Genomic DNA, 15,629 nt, shown 5'->3' with positions numbered 1-15,629 from the left:
GTCAAACACCCCGGGGATGTAAAAGATCTCTTTAGAGAAAAATGAACATTCCTGGCCTATTTCTTGGTACTTCCAAACTCCCTGTGACTCTCTTGCACTCGGCCTACCACGCAGATTAATCACAAAATATGGACTCAGGAAGAAGACATGAGATCTCCTAGGCCAACTCCTGCAAATTTACAGACCAGCCTTTCTCTTTACAGCCAGGCAAGTGAGTTTTCTAGCCTCTGTGTCCTCTGTGGTCTGGGATGGGCATTCTTCTGGCAGGGCAGATTCTTCTCTTGGTTAATAAGAAGGTCAGGAATCATATTTCCAAGAGTGCTCAGGCCTGAGCTGACACACTGCCTCTTTAAATACATTATGAAGATTATCAGTAATGTATCAAGGTGTCTTTGCAGAATGGTATCAACTTCGGCTGCACTACTTATCGCCATAAACCACACTTCCAGGTTTTTATTTATATGCGCATTAGTTCAATATGATTGGATCTGTAGGCAGCAGAAGGGATTGGGGTAATTTATATATATATCAATAAAGGTCTCTAGCCAGTCACTAGGTGCTCTAAGGGGAACAGTAGTTCCATTTAAAACATTAGAAACTGGAGAAATTGAAAATAACTCTCTATTTAGAGTCCAAGGATTAAGGTATTTTGTGAGGAAGGGCTCAGCCCAGCCAGGCTATGCTAAAAAGGCTGTTAAAATGTCAGTCAGCTGATAGTTAAGCCACAGAATTTACCTTAACCCCTTCCTTTCAATTGGATTTTTGTCTGTGAAGCACTGACCCTACCAGGAAGATACAGGTTATGTGGAATAAGTAGCAGAGTTCGTGAGCATGTATCTTTTTAGCCTCTTTAGTTCTTTTTCTACTTTTACTCATACCATTGTCTCCCTTCTTCTGCAACCAGTGCATAAATAAGGCTTTTGTGAGACTGTTGGCCAAGTTTTCCTATGCTCCCTAGCCAAGGAGTCCTCCTTGTCCATGCTGAGCCAATCAGATATTCTCCCCCAAGATTTTAACTATTGATAAAATGCCCTATGTACTAAAAATGCTGGAATCCAAATTATCCTAATAATGATACCCCAAAGAGACTATGTGTTCCTGCCTTCCACTCCAACAAAGCAGCCCTAACTCCTGGTTCTTGGGCCTTTTCTCTCGTTTTTATGAACCATGTTATCTTGCCCATGATTCTCCTTAGATTAGCCAGAGTTTCTGCTGCTTATAACTCTGGAGCCTGTTTAAACAGGATATTGGGTGCAGAGGCCCTGCGTGTTAGGCTCGACCCCATCACTCACATCAGTTACTTGTGACAAAACACAAGTAACTTCTCTACTCTAGGTATGATTTTCACTTGTAAAATGAAAACAGTGGAAGATGTCACAGGCTCTCAAATTTTAGGAAGCTTCAGAATCACCTGGGGATCTTCCTGAAAATCTACACACTGACGCTGTCACTTCAGGGTGGAACCCAGGTATCTACCTTGTATCCTTCTAGGGCTTAAGAGCACATTTTCAAATGATGCACTCCAGGGTGTTTCATTCTACAGAGGACCACAAGGAAGGCCGCTGTGTGAGAGAAACAGAAGACACTCTTGTTTTAGCTGAATTAATTTCCTCTTTAAATTTTGTATATTAGGTTGTATACTATATTTCCTCAGCAAAATGGGGTCTACTACTGAGGTGGAAAATGCTAAAATCAGTAGACTAGGATCACCACATTATCTCCACAGAATCTTGCTGTTGATTCCATGTGGCACTTCCTGCCTGGCCGCCAAAGAGAAACAGATGTCAAACCCTCTGGGGAAATGACTACTGCACTGATTTTATTTGAAAAGATTACAAGTATGAGCCAAATCAGGAAAAGTAGACCCCATTCTTGCCTGCAAGTAGAAGCAAGGCAACAAATAAAATGGATTCCAAGTATATTTTTTGAGCTTCAGCTTTCTTTCAGTCAGGAGAAAGACTGATCCTCAAATCTTCCTCAGAAATCCATGAGCAGGAGTTTTTATTGTCCCCACTTACAATGATGCAGCAGTCCAGGCCCTGAATGATTTGCCTGGTGAAATTCAATTAGATGACCTCTGGGCCGCATCATGAGGCTCCTCCCACAGTGCCTCTTCTGGCTGCAGTATTTGGAGCACCATTAACTAGAGCCAGAGGAGATCCATAAACAGCCTACTTCTTATATTTTTACTTTAAAGTCCCTATGTGGCTTCATTTATTTTCAAAAGAGCATGTGACATGTTCATTGGCACCTTCCCTGCTATAAAATATCTGTTGACATTTGTGGTTTGGGACTGAGCTGGATTAGTCACTGTTGCATCCTGTTCACCTACTACACGTAGCATGTAGAGCAACATTCTCTGCTGATTCCCCCTTTCAAATGCTTTATGCAGAGTGATCTAAGTGTGTCCAATGCTGAATAGGAAAATTAAAAAACAGCTACTCTATCTTTTATCAGCTGGGTGACCTTAGCCAACTCAGGCCACTTCTGTCTCAATTTCCCGGCCTATGTCAGGTTGTTTTACAGATAATGATAAAGAGGTCAACAGTGGCCAATATTTTCCTGCCACATACAATGAGGTAGACACTGAGCTATGCATCTTTTCTAGGATTGTCTCAATCAGTCTTCAAAAGAAACTTACAAAATTTGGTCCATCAGTACCTCCATCTTATAGAAGAAAAAAAACTGAGGCACTGTGAGGTAAAGTAACACCCTCAAATTACATGGTGAATGAGTAATGGAGTAGGCTTTGGTCTTAGAAAGTCTGACTCCACAGCTTGTTTTCAATGGGAATATTATTCTCTTTTCTTCTTCCACAGCTGAGTCATTTTGGAGGAGTCTCATGTAGAAGACTCAGACATGAAGAGGATGCAATGTGGATGGTTATTTAGGATAAAATAATGCAAAGAAAAGCATGGTATAATAGAAAGAATATCAATTTGTTTGTCCTCACTACCAGTGGAACCTTGTGCCATGTGTCCTCTTTGAGGTCCAGTCGTCTCATCAGCAAAATGGGGGAATTATTCCTGCCTTCAGAGGGTAAAAATAGAGATATGGGCACAGCACTGCAGCAGACATTCCTGTACGTATATCTTTGTATAGTTATTTTTCTTCAAGATCTTAAGTCAAATTCAGGGATATGGAATTGCAGGGTCAAAGATGGGCATACTTAAAACTTGCTCTATACTTTTAAATTGTTATTCTCATAGAAGTTAATTCTGCCTTTGATTCCATTACCTAGAGTGAGAGTAGAGATTTATTGTAACTAATAGATGGAATCATAACAAGTTGTCATATTTGTATCTAAAAAGTGGTTGAAGAGCTACAAATTTATGAGCTTAATCTAATAATGTAACCCTACTATAAGCTAAGCATTGCCATTTCATTTCAAACACTGTGATAATCATTTAGTAAAAGGTGAAACACTGTAGACCTTGGAAAGTAGATAGAATGAAGAAACAGATTGAGAATGTTCTCTCTACACCTTTGAAAATGGTCTATTAGTCGAAGAAGTTCTACTTTCAACTCTAGAAGATAAAACTTGTTATACATAAGGTAAGACATTCATTTGAGTCACTTGATGGTAGAGAGTGAGTGCTCCTTTACCACATCTTTGTCAAAGAATTGATCTGATAAAACAAAAGAAAGAAAATGGTGCTTACTGTCACCAGTCTTTGAGATCCTTTCCCTCAAGGACTACCTGGATGACTGTCACAGCTGATAGAGCTGAGGGCCAACGAGCCATTCTTGGATTGTGTTCCACCAAGCATGGGTACCAAGGACGCTCAAAAAAAAAGGTTGCAAGCTCACCTACTATGGGAAGATAGGACACCCAGGATTCTCCTCTTGTCAACTCACAGTGCACTAAGACAATCAAGGCTCTGAGAGGTTCCCAATAAAGAAACCTGCCACTTAGGTTGAGCTCTGCTTTTTACCCACTTGGGTGGCTACAAATCCCTTTGATCAAAGTTTCAGAGATATTTCTGAAATATTTCTTATCACCCAAAGGAACAGACTTTCAAAATGTCCAAGTCTCTCATTTTATTAGGGAAGAACATGAATTATCAAGGTTATATAAATCAATGGGGAAGCCAGGATTAGAAATATTGCCTCCAGCCAACAAAGGTATTGGATACTTTCAGTTCAAAATCTATTCAAGACACTGCAAAGATTGTAAACAAGCCATCATCCTTGACCTCAATGAGGTCATGACAAAGAAAGAATAAAAGATAAATTAATTGGCAGCTCTGACTGAAAATAATTTGAAACCATCTAGAACATGGGGCTATTGAGCACATGGCTTCTGAAACTTGGAGACTGAAATTTTACATTCAATTTAATTTTAATTCATTTAAATACTAAAACAGTATAAAATACTTTTATATTACATGCAGCATTAGTTTGGTGTGATTTCCACTTCACCTATCAAAAATTTAGCATCTAAATATTTCAAAGGTTTTGTTTGCTGGAATTAAAATCTCATCTATTTTTGTATCACACACTGAAACAATATATTAATAGTAGATATATTACCCTAAATAAAAAATTATTAAAATAATTTTCTGTGTTCCTTAATTTTTATATGATTACAAAAATGTAAAATTACATATGCAGTTTATTATATTCCTTTTAGATATAACTGACCTAAAAGACTGAAAGTGTCAAGAGATCTAAGATCTGGGAAAGCCTCCACACAGGAATGATTTTTATGGTGAAACTCAAAAGAAAGCAAGCATAAGCCAGAAGACAAGAAAGAAGAGTGCTTCTGAGAGAGGCAATGACGGAGGAGAGGCCCTGAGGTGGGGTAGGCAGGGTTCCCGATTCCAGGACGACCACTATCACTGCCTGTGCACCCACCTTCTCTGCTGCAGGCCCTCACCTGCTCCTCTGTCAGATCACCACCTCTTAGACCACAGAGACTCTTTGTGCAAAGGGAAATCTCTGAAACTGTAAATAGACACTAGATGCTTGAAAAGAGCACTCTGCTTACATTTCTAAAGTTAAATGTAGGCAGTATTATTTCACAGATTCCTGATTTATTCAAAATGTGTGGAAATTTTATATTCCTCAAAGGAAATTTCTTTATAGGAAGTAACTCCACTGAAGTGCACATCAGATGACTCCCAGTAAGCATAATTGTGATTAGCTCCTGAGAGCTGGCAGCTGGCTAGAGCAGGGGCAGGAGGAGGCTCAGCTGGAAAGGATGGTACAGAAGGGTGTGTCAGCAGGGCGTCTAACAGGGTTGTGAGAATCCAGGCTCTGTCTGATAGCTCCACCACAGGCCAGCTACGTGACACCTTTCTGGACCTCACTGACCTCATGTGTAAGGAAGGAAAGGAGTGGCATCCACTGCAGGGTTGCTTAGCCTTACACTAAGGTCATGTAGGCCAGATGATTCTCTGTTGTAAGGGCCTGCCTATGTTCCACTGGGTGTTCAGAAGATCCCTAGCTCTACTCACAAGATTCCAGGAGCAGAATCCCACCCTAGGGTGACAACTAAAAACATCTTCCATTACCAAGTATCAGTTGAGAACCACTGCTCTACTGTGTTGTGAGGATTCAGTGGAATCCCGCCTAAGAAATGGCAATGCAGTGCTAACTATGGCAAGCGTATAATAAAGGTTTGCTACATAAATATAAAATATGAAAGGAGGAAGAACTACAGAGTTGACAACAGTGCTTAGCAGTCCTGCCTTTTCGTGGATTTAGTCAGCCACTGCACCGGCCCAAGAACTTCCATCTATTCTCTTTCTTTCTCCCACAAAAAGGAGCCAGGCCCTGGGTCTCTCGGGTAATGTGGGGAGAGAGGCCCTGCAAATGGGACATGACTGCCTCTGTGGATTTAATGGTGCTTTTTAAGTGTGGATAATTATAGGGCCTCTTCTAAGCAAATGCACCAGTGGGGGGAGGCTGTAGGCTCTGGGGCACCATGGGCCCGCATAGCTCAGCTCCATGGAGCTGATGGTAATGTTATTAAATGTGCTCTCTCCTTTTATTAGGCATCTTAATAACCTCTAAGTTGCACCCAGGAGAGTTGGTGCAGAAAAGGAATTCTGGCCAACCTAATTTGTATTTGAAAATACCCCATAGGCCAACGGAACAAGATTCAGATGAATTTCACAGGCAGCTGAGGGCTACATAAGGCAAGTGTTTCCAAATTGAACTCCATTATTGAATGCAAAATGCCTACCTCTCTGCGTTCTCCATCCCCATTATTTGCTCTTTTTCCGGCCAAGGCCCCTGTACCCCTAAACATACACATGTAACACATACTCCGGCCACTGGTTAATAAAGAGAATATAGTGTGGGCGACTCCCCATCTGCAAGGCAATAGCGATAGCTCAAGATTATCAATTAGCTGGTACCCTGGGCTAAATCCTGGTCTGTTGAGCACAACCCCAAAACTGAGGCCTATCACTGTCCCCATTTTATAGTTGAAGAACTACAGTTCACATTCCTCCCAGCTTGAACCACAAGTGGAACATGTGAGACTGTCCCATTGGGCAGTTTACCACCCAGTGGGACTGTACCATGCCACCCACTGGGACAGTCATGCATGTACCACCCGCGGTTCAGAGTCACCCAGGTGTGAGACATACAAGTTACAGCCCAATCATGTGTTAAAAAGTGTTAAAAATGTGTTAAAAAGATTAGCATCTGGCCAAGATGAAATATATAACTAGGTAATTATAGATCACGGAGATAAACCCAATTCTGTCTGATACTCATCGCCAGGCCTCACATTTGTCATTAATTGGGCAGTGACAAGGAGTAAGTCCATAAGTCTATGTATTTGTTCACTATGTGTAGTGACTGTAGGTTTCGGATCAGTATGAAACGCTGGAAAAAGACAATTCTTTATCCTCAGATAGCCAATAAAGTAGAATGGAAAGGACATTTTAAAGGAATCGGGAAAGGAAAACTGCAACTTATATTCATCCAACAAACATTTCATAAAAACCAACTATACACTAAGCAGTGGTCTAGTACTAAGTTCCACAGCCATGAAAGAAAGCAGACCAAGAGATGAGAGAAAGAGAAGTGAAAAGTATTAAGAAGTGTTACATACGTGTACCAAATCCCCATGATGAATGTAATCATTAGATACTATAAACACATACTAAAAAAAATAAAATTTTTGAAAAAGTACAATGGATTTCTAAATAATTTCAGGTATAGAATGTACAGAATCTGGCAGTCTTAACAAAAAGGGTAAGGGACCAAGAAAAACCAAAAATGACTCAGATGTGCCTAGCACTGGGACACTGTGAGGCTGAGTAATTTGTTAGCTGAGGTGAAAAGGCAGGGCTTGGGAAAGGAGATGGTGAGTTTGTTTACGTGTAAACTAAGTTACAGATGTCCTAAGACATTACATGCATTTCCTATAGCTGCTGTAACAAATTACTACAAACACAGCTTTAAGCAACACAAATTCAATTTCTTTTCATTCTGGAGGTCAGAAATCCAAAAGGAGTCTTAAGGGGATGAAACCAAGGTGCAGGCAGGGCTGGCTCCTTCTGGAGGCTCCATGGGAAAGTCCATTCCAGATTCCAGAGGCTGCCAACATTTCTTGGCTTTGACAGCTCTGCTTCAGTCATCACACAGCTCTCTTCTCTTGATGTCTCTTAGTTCTTCTCTGTCACTGACTCTTCCTATAAGCTTTCTTAGGAAAATATCTCCAATTCCATCAGAGCTACCCAGATAATCCACGGTTTTCCCATGTGCAGAGTACTTTTTGCCCTACAAGATAACAATCCCAGGTTTCAGGAATTAAGACATGGGCATATAGTTTTTGGGGAAACCATTATTCTTATTCAATAAGAAATTTTCTATAGACAACGGGAAATGTAATTCTTTTTGGGGGGAATGTAATTCTTGAATTGAGGGGAAATGAGATTCTTAGCGAATGAATGAGGAAATTCAACCATTTGATTATTTACTAAGTATTCAATATGTGCCAAGAAGATAATAACCAAAATAGCTGGTTTAGAACTACTATGGTTCATAGCTGATGTGGAATGACCATAGTTCATAGTTGTTGAGAGTTTAAGTAAAAGAAGATATGAAAAGTGAAAAACAGAAGACCATATATGATGTTCTGGGAAAATCTATTCTGGAACAGGTAGGAAAAGAAGACTGAAGTGAACTTGTTTAGGTTAAGAGCCAATCATGGAGCAGCACTTGTCAAAGTCTGTCATTCTGTGGATGACTATAAAGCACAGGGAATGTGGCTTCAAATTATGCTGTCTAGGACAGAGAGGAACCTTCAACTAAATTCTTCTTGAGCTACAGCAACAAATTTTTCTTGAACTACAGTAACTATGGTTCTAGCCTGTTGTTTCCCTCTCCTTTTCTTAGCCAAGTGCAGCCATTATTTCATATCCAATCAGTACACCCTAGTGCTTGGCTGCTCCAGTAATGAAGGCAGCAAGAATTTAATCCATGGCAGCCTCAGGTGCAGAAAGATGATACTGAATATTTCATTCCTGGGATGATGGGAACTGGAAGCCCCTGGAGATGATCTGGCTAAATCTTTTAAGTGAGCCCTTCCAGGAATTCATTGGGTAACTGTGCTATTGGCAGTAATGACTGCCGCTTGGGCCTTAGCTTCCCAATGGGAGGAGAAGCTGCATTAATGTGAAACAGGGCTAAGAGGCCAGCTCCAACTATGGCTCTAGGAAATTAGATTTTTTTTAAATCCTGCTTTTAGAGGGTTCCTGCCACCTCAGTGGGTACAAAAGATACTCACTGCCCACTCCTCCCCCACCCATTTTCTTTTATTTTTTTAAAAAGCCAAATGAAAGGAGAATAAAAAAATTTAACAAAGAGAAATCATTTAAGGCACATTTTTTTCTCTTCAGGAAATTACCTGTTTTGGCTTACATTTTTAATTTCTATCAATCTTTAATAGCTAGCACAAAAAGACAGTAAATGTTAAAATGGCCAGGAGAAAAACAGATGCATTATCTGGGTGGAAAATTGCATAGACTGTGTTGTAAGTAAATACCATTTATTAAGCACTAGGGTACTAAAGTGAAAAAAGCTTTTTTCCTGGGAAAAAAAAATAAGTGTTTTCAAAAACTAGATTAGTTTTTTATTCACTACTCTTTACCAAATTGAAAACAGATGATATGCGGTGTAGACTTCAGAAAGCATAGCACAAGGTGGGAAAGTCAGTTTCAATGTAACACGGTGGTGAGATGACCTCAGCTATGACGGCTTTGCTCCTAAGATCTGTATTCAGATATGATGTGTAACGCCGGCTCAGAACTGCAGAGCAGAGTGTGAACTGGAAGTCAGAGACCAGAGATCTGGAAACTGAATGTCTGCAGGTGCCCAGATATACCCACCTCTGCTCTCCCCACTTACCTTGCCCAACCTTCCAAAGAAGGCACCACAGGGAAGCCCCACATTCAGCCCACAGATCTTCTGCCTCCCCTGAACTCCTTTCTTACTAACTTGATCATCACTGCATCACATATGGTATCTTGCTTTCTCTAGACAGAGAAAGTTCCTTCACGGAGCTGGGTACAACCTTTAAGAAGACACATGCTTCTTTCCCCAGCTTCCAAACTATTTCTTGCTTCCTAGATCAATCTGAAATTGGTTTATTTGATGATGGAGCCATTTTTATGTCTTTGTATTATGTGTCACCTATGTCTTTACGGAGTGGTAAGTGAACTAAAGGAGGTATAAGAAATGACTTTAGGAGTTAGTGTGTAGATATTTGCTTAAGAGACAAAATTTCAAAATAGTAAGCATTACTATCTACTAAAGAGAAAGCACTTTGTATTTAGTAGCATAATAATGTGTCTTAAAATATGTGTAAAGAAATCTTCAAATTATCATGACTATAAAATGTTAAGAACTTTAATTTTTTACGTGAATTAATACAGAAAAATATAAGTAGGAGTTCACACGGACTTTAGATATGACAAAAAAGATGAAGATAATGTGTTGGGAAACACTGCCTGAGGCCACTTAGAACAATACTTTTTATATTATCCAATAAATATTTGTCATTTTAGTGTATCTTAAATTCTTTTTTGCTTAATATTAACATTACTGTAGTTCTGTTTTTATTTAATCTTTAGAAAACCCCAAGAGTATCTTTTGATATACAAAAGACAGAGAAGCTCCCTTAGCAATGATACTGTTTGCTTTGGTGAGCAAAGTAGTAGGCTATGGAATAAGAACAGATTTCCATTCAAGTTACTGCTCTACTATTTTCTAGCAGAATGTCTACAAAATGTGAAAAATTACCTTCTAAGTGACTCAGTATTCCCATTTGCAAAATGGAATTGTTATGAGGAAATGAAATAACATATGCAAAGTTCTATCTTGCTGTAGAAAAAGTCCAATATATGGAAGTTATCACTCTTAATAATAGCATCAACAATAATAAAACTGACATTTATATGGAAATGTATGTCTTCTAAAGAATTCTTACCCAAGAATTAGAATTTATCCAACCCATCTACAGAGTGCCAACTGTTGTCCAAGACCCAAAGATTCAACTTCAAATGAGAACTGCATGACTGCAAAGTCAGTAGTCCATTCCAGAAACACTCTACAAAAGTAGGTTGTCTGTTTTCAAATCTAAAATTTACTTCTTATAGTGGTATGACTTTGAGCAATTGACTTGGCTTTCCATACCTTGGTTTTCTCATCTGTTACATGAGGATATTAATAACAACGACCTTCTAGGGAGATGATGATTAAATGAGTTGGTAGATGTAGTGTATCATCATTATCAGAAAGGTGTCTATATAAAGTATTTCCACTTTATTTTTACAAATATCGTGTAGTTCCTACCTCAGAAGAAGACTGAGAGTCGTCCACATTGGTCAAATGGACAAGTGCTTTCCAAACTGTATTTGTCACAAATTATCCAGCCACTAATTCAGAGAAAAGACTGTAGCCATATAAGGATAATTGAGTTTATCTGCTTAGAACATTTTGTCACTAAGCCCAATCAATTACTTTATATAGATTCACATCAAGCCAACTAACTGGATAGAGTAGAAGGTTATCTACATCATATACTCTTCAGTCAGTAGGAAAATTTCCACCATTATACACAGTTCCCAGAGACAAACGGAGAAATGCATACCCTCCCGTTCCATTAGATTTCTGTGATAAGACTTGTATTATTGATGTAAATAAATATCAAAGAAACTGATTCCTTCACACTTGAAGCTAAGACTGAATTGGATCATTCACTGACATGGCACCTTCTGAAAAAGTATAATTGGATTTTTTTTTAACACATCTAAGCTTTCTAGGCAAACTCAAGAAAACAGAAGGAATGTGATTATTTTCAATCCACCCATTTTTTCACTCTTAGAAAATCTAGCCAGGCATCTAAACAGTCAGATCCAATATGCAGCTAACATGGTATGAGTCCAGTCCCAGAGAGTGTCAGAATACCTATGCTTTTGGCAAATGAAGACAGCCAAGTCAAAGCATTTTAGCCATAGACTGCAGCTGCTCCTCTTCATAAAAATACGTGCTTCAATCCAGGCTGTACCAGTGTAGCCCCAGACATAAAGGTGATTAAGGACGTTTTCAAAGCCCAAGATCTTGCCTCAGGACCATTTAGAAAACACTGCCGGCTGGGGAGCCATCCACGCACACAGGTCAATGAAATATTACCCCCTAATTGAGGGAGCCATTTGAGAATGCAACCAAGAGGGTGTCCAAGGAGTCAGCACTCACCTTTACAACTCCCCAAACCCCCCTGGTTTACTATCCATTTAAAGAGAGAAGGAAAAAAGATCACTTTCATCACTTACATGTAAATTAATCAAAGTATGATAGGGATGAGGGAGCAATCAGCTTCCCCTGATAACTGATCTGTTAAAGGGAATGAAGAATGATTCATCCCGGATGTGGTGTTTCTGAAACACACTAGATCATCAATTCCAGATTCCCAAATGACCTCAGACACAGAGTGGTACCCTGGAATTCAGAGGGGGTGGAATATTTGTTGGACTTGAAAATCTAGATGCCTTTGGATGCACCAGATCTGGTCCAAGAATAAGTTGACTTGATCTGAGTTACTCTTCCATGTCCTATTAAGAAGTCTCCTAGAGAATCTACTCAAAGCCATTTCTGAAAAGCCAGATATCAACCTATACTAAAAAAGCATGTTGTAGACAGTGGTAGCAAACTACTCCATGTTCTTCAGCCCAGACAATACAGCTTTTAAAACTTCTCAAATTAAAACTCTGCCCATCTAAATTTAGAGTGATCATTAGTTGCCCAAGTGGACATTTGAAAAAGGCACTCTTATAAATTTGGAACCCAAGAGAGATATCATATGTTTGTAAATATAAATATGTCAGTCATAAACATACAAATGACAATGGTTGAAAGAATGGGTCAGTTTACTAGGGAGTAAAAATGAATATTAAAAAAGGAAAAAGGACTGCAGAAAGGACAAGAGATACAGATACAAAGATTAACAAGGGATACAAAATGAGGAAAAAGAGACACAAGGACTACTGGAGCACAGCACGAGTCATGCGAAGGAAGGGTTTCAAGAAGGAGGATGATCAGTTGTGACAAGTGGTAGTCAGAATAAGATGAGGCTCGATTATCAGTCACTGAATTTTATCAAAATGGTGGTTGTTGTGCCCTCAAAAAGAGTTTCAATGAGTGGTGCAGATGAAAGCATGACTTAAAAGACAGGAAGTACAATCTAGTAAACTCTTCTGGGATGTTTCATATAAAAAAGAACGATTATATGTGTTGTAGATTATGCACACACAGCAAAATTAGAAGCAGAAATTCAGTTGGAGACTATTTAAAATTACCTATAAACAACAGAACAAGTTAGTCTTGTAGATACAAGTGCTTATGCAATACCACTAAAACTCTCATAGTCATGTTGGCAATATTCTGGCATAATAAAAGAACGAAGTGCATAAATTTTACTATTTCAGAAGAGAGAATTAGTATTAGAAATAAAGAATACCTCATATTATCTAGTCAACCTCAAACACCATTAAACTGCTTTTTTTCCAGGTAGAGAAATGGGACTAAAAAGATTATGTACATGTACCAACTCCCCACCATACATGTAATCATCAGGCACAGCAAACAGAACTAGTAAAATGAAAAATATTTTAAAGGTTGAAATAAATGTCCAAAGAGAAAACTTACCTGAATAGAAAAACAAATACAAATGTGAAATGAATTTGGTACTTTCTCCTCAGACCACACTTATTCGACACATCAAAACCCAATTCCACTAGCATCAAGGAGTAATTTCTGTTTTGTGCAGATAGGGACTTCAAAGTAAACATTAGAAAAAATGGGCTTTAACCTACATTTCTGACTTATCTACATTATTTTTGTCAAGTTACTTGCCTTGTCTAAACATTAGTTTCTTTTTTTACAAAGTGAGAACAATATTACTAGTTCTTAGATTTTTTTTCTAAGCCAATATACACAAAATCATGATGTCAGACATGCAGTAAGAATTTTCTAATAGTGGCCGGGGATTTAGCTCAGCGGTTCGGTGGCCTGCCTTATAAGCGCAAGGACCCAAGTTCAATCCCCGGTACCAAAAAAAAATTTTTCTAATAGTGACCGGTATGACTATTTGTCTTTTATCTCTGTTAGTTCACGTATGAATACAAAGACTAAACTCAAATTCCTTGAAGATCTTAATTGAGAATAATTGGAAAACACTGGGAAAAGAAACTCCAAACAAGGGAAATCATGACTAAAGCCATGAAAGTAAGAATCACACATCAAATGTGAGGAGAATGCAACACAGAGTCACAGAAAACATCACTGGGATCCCCCCAGGTTACAGAGAGAGAAAAGGAAATTCAAAGTCATACAAATTGGTGGTTTAACGTTTTGTTTAATTTTAATCTATTGCATTTGGAGAGTCTCCGTGATTCACAAGCACCCATGAGTATTTCATTTCCCAATGACACAAGGTAAACCAGATGATTACTATTGCTACTATTCCCATATTAGAGGTGAATAAAATAAGCCAGAGACAGATTAAGAAACTCACTCAAGGCTATAAAATCTAGTAAGTGCTAGGGCCAGGACTAAAGCTCATGTCTTCAGAATTTCCCATTTAGGTTTCCCCAAGTAATACACACCTAAGTACAGCTTCTGTGCAGCACTTGATGATTTTATGATGTGCTTTGGGATTTATAGATGTTATTTTCTTGGTACCTCTCCACCTCATAATCCACAATGGCAGTATCTGCCTTTTGTCTATGAAATGTAGAAAAGTACCCAGAGGTTGTTAAGAGGTGGGTGCATCCAATAAATACATAAATCATAAAAATACAAAAAGCATATGATGTCTGGTTTCCTTTCTGACAAATCTGTTTCCTTCCTGACAAGAGATGCTGCCCTGTGGTTCTTCATGTAGGGAAATAAATGTCATAAGTTATCAGCCATTTAGTGTTATGCCTTGTATGCACCTAGAGTCCTATGGGGATTTAAATTTCAACTAGAGGCACATCATTTATGAGAGCTGGCCCAGCCCTGTGCATAGACAAAGTCAGTGGATCCTTTCAGAAGGTTATTTGTCTCTCCATCTCCACAATACTTTTTCTCGCCACCTTGACAGTCTAAAATATCTACCTTTATTTGGTTCTTTGGTATAATGTTAAAGAACTTTTTTGTTTATTCCAGAAATGTGAACTGGGCTACAACGTGTTAGGCACCATTCTAGGTGTCCAAGACACAGAAATGAGCAAAATGGACAAAAAATGGTACTCACCAGAGTTTGCATTCTCTTGGGAAGTTGACTGGCAAATAGCAGGGCTGTGAGATAGGAAATAAACAAGTAATATAATATTAATGAAATTTTTTCATTCAACAAATAACCACCAATTTCCTACTGTGTGAAAATTCAACACAGGTCCTCAAATAGTTTACCCAGGTGTCATTTAGAATAACTTAGGGCTTAGTGGCTCTGTGGTGGAGCTCTTGCCTATGGTAGCAAGCACAAGGCTGTTTGTTTAATCCCCAACATTAGAGAAAAAAAAAATATGATTTATCAGATTAGGTTGTCAGATACCTTATCAGTCAAGTAACTTCAGACAATGTCAAACTCTGTCTAGTTTCTAGTCTCTCCTCTGTTCTCTAAAACCATTTATTTTGCCTCCATCTCTAAGACCAGTCCTCAGCATACATAGATAAGGACATAAAAGCATTGCCAACATCCAACTCTGTGCCAATCTTCCCCCATATGATGCTGATAACTAGATTTTCTTCATTTTCTCAACAGACACTCTTGAGTTACCACTACATATTCAATGTTACAGGTACAGAAATGCATGAGGCAACCCCTGCTGTAGGGTTCACAAACTCTAACAAGAAACACATGAAAAATACATTGTAACCTAGATACTGAAGCCACAATATCATTCAAAGACTTCCTTGATCTTCCTTCTAAAAAAAAAAAGATATTATACAAATTCTCCCTGACTTGGAACAGCACCAGCCAACAAAGCCTTCTGCAATGAAGTAAGTGTTCTATATTTGTGGAACCAAGTACAGTAACCATATACTTGCAACATATGGCTATTGAGCAGCTGAAATGGACTAGTTGTCCACAAGCCCGCTTGCAGAACAAGGTTCAGGAGCTC

At 38.8% G+C, this 15,629-nt stretch overlaps 1 long non-coding RNA gene across 6 annotated transcripts in view; it reads right to left on the bottom strand.

The window, feature by feature from the left end:
• LOC104860936 overlaps positions 1 to 15,629 on the bottom strand; it is a 645,196-nt gene that overhangs the window by 485,027 nt on the left and 144,540 nt on the right. For all 6 annotated transcript variants that reach the window (XR_002025275.1, XR_004516392.1, XR_004516395.1 and 3 more), the window contains one exon: positions 14,759 to 14,802. This is a non-coding gene — a long non-coding RNA (uncharacterized LOC104860936). The remainder of the gene's footprint in view (positions 1 to 14,758; positions 14,803 to 15,629) is intronic.

This window comes from Fukomys damarensis, unplaced genomic scaffold (genome assembly GCF_012274545.1).
Source record: "Fukomys damarensis isolate Sample0158 unplaced genomic scaffold, DMR_v1.0_HiC HiC_scaffold_9, whole genome shotgun sequence".
NCBI lineage: Eukaryota > Metazoa > Chordata > Mammalia > Rodentia > Bathyergidae > Fukomys > Fukomys damarensis.
This window is presented reverse-complemented; position numbering and strand designations above follow the sequence as displayed.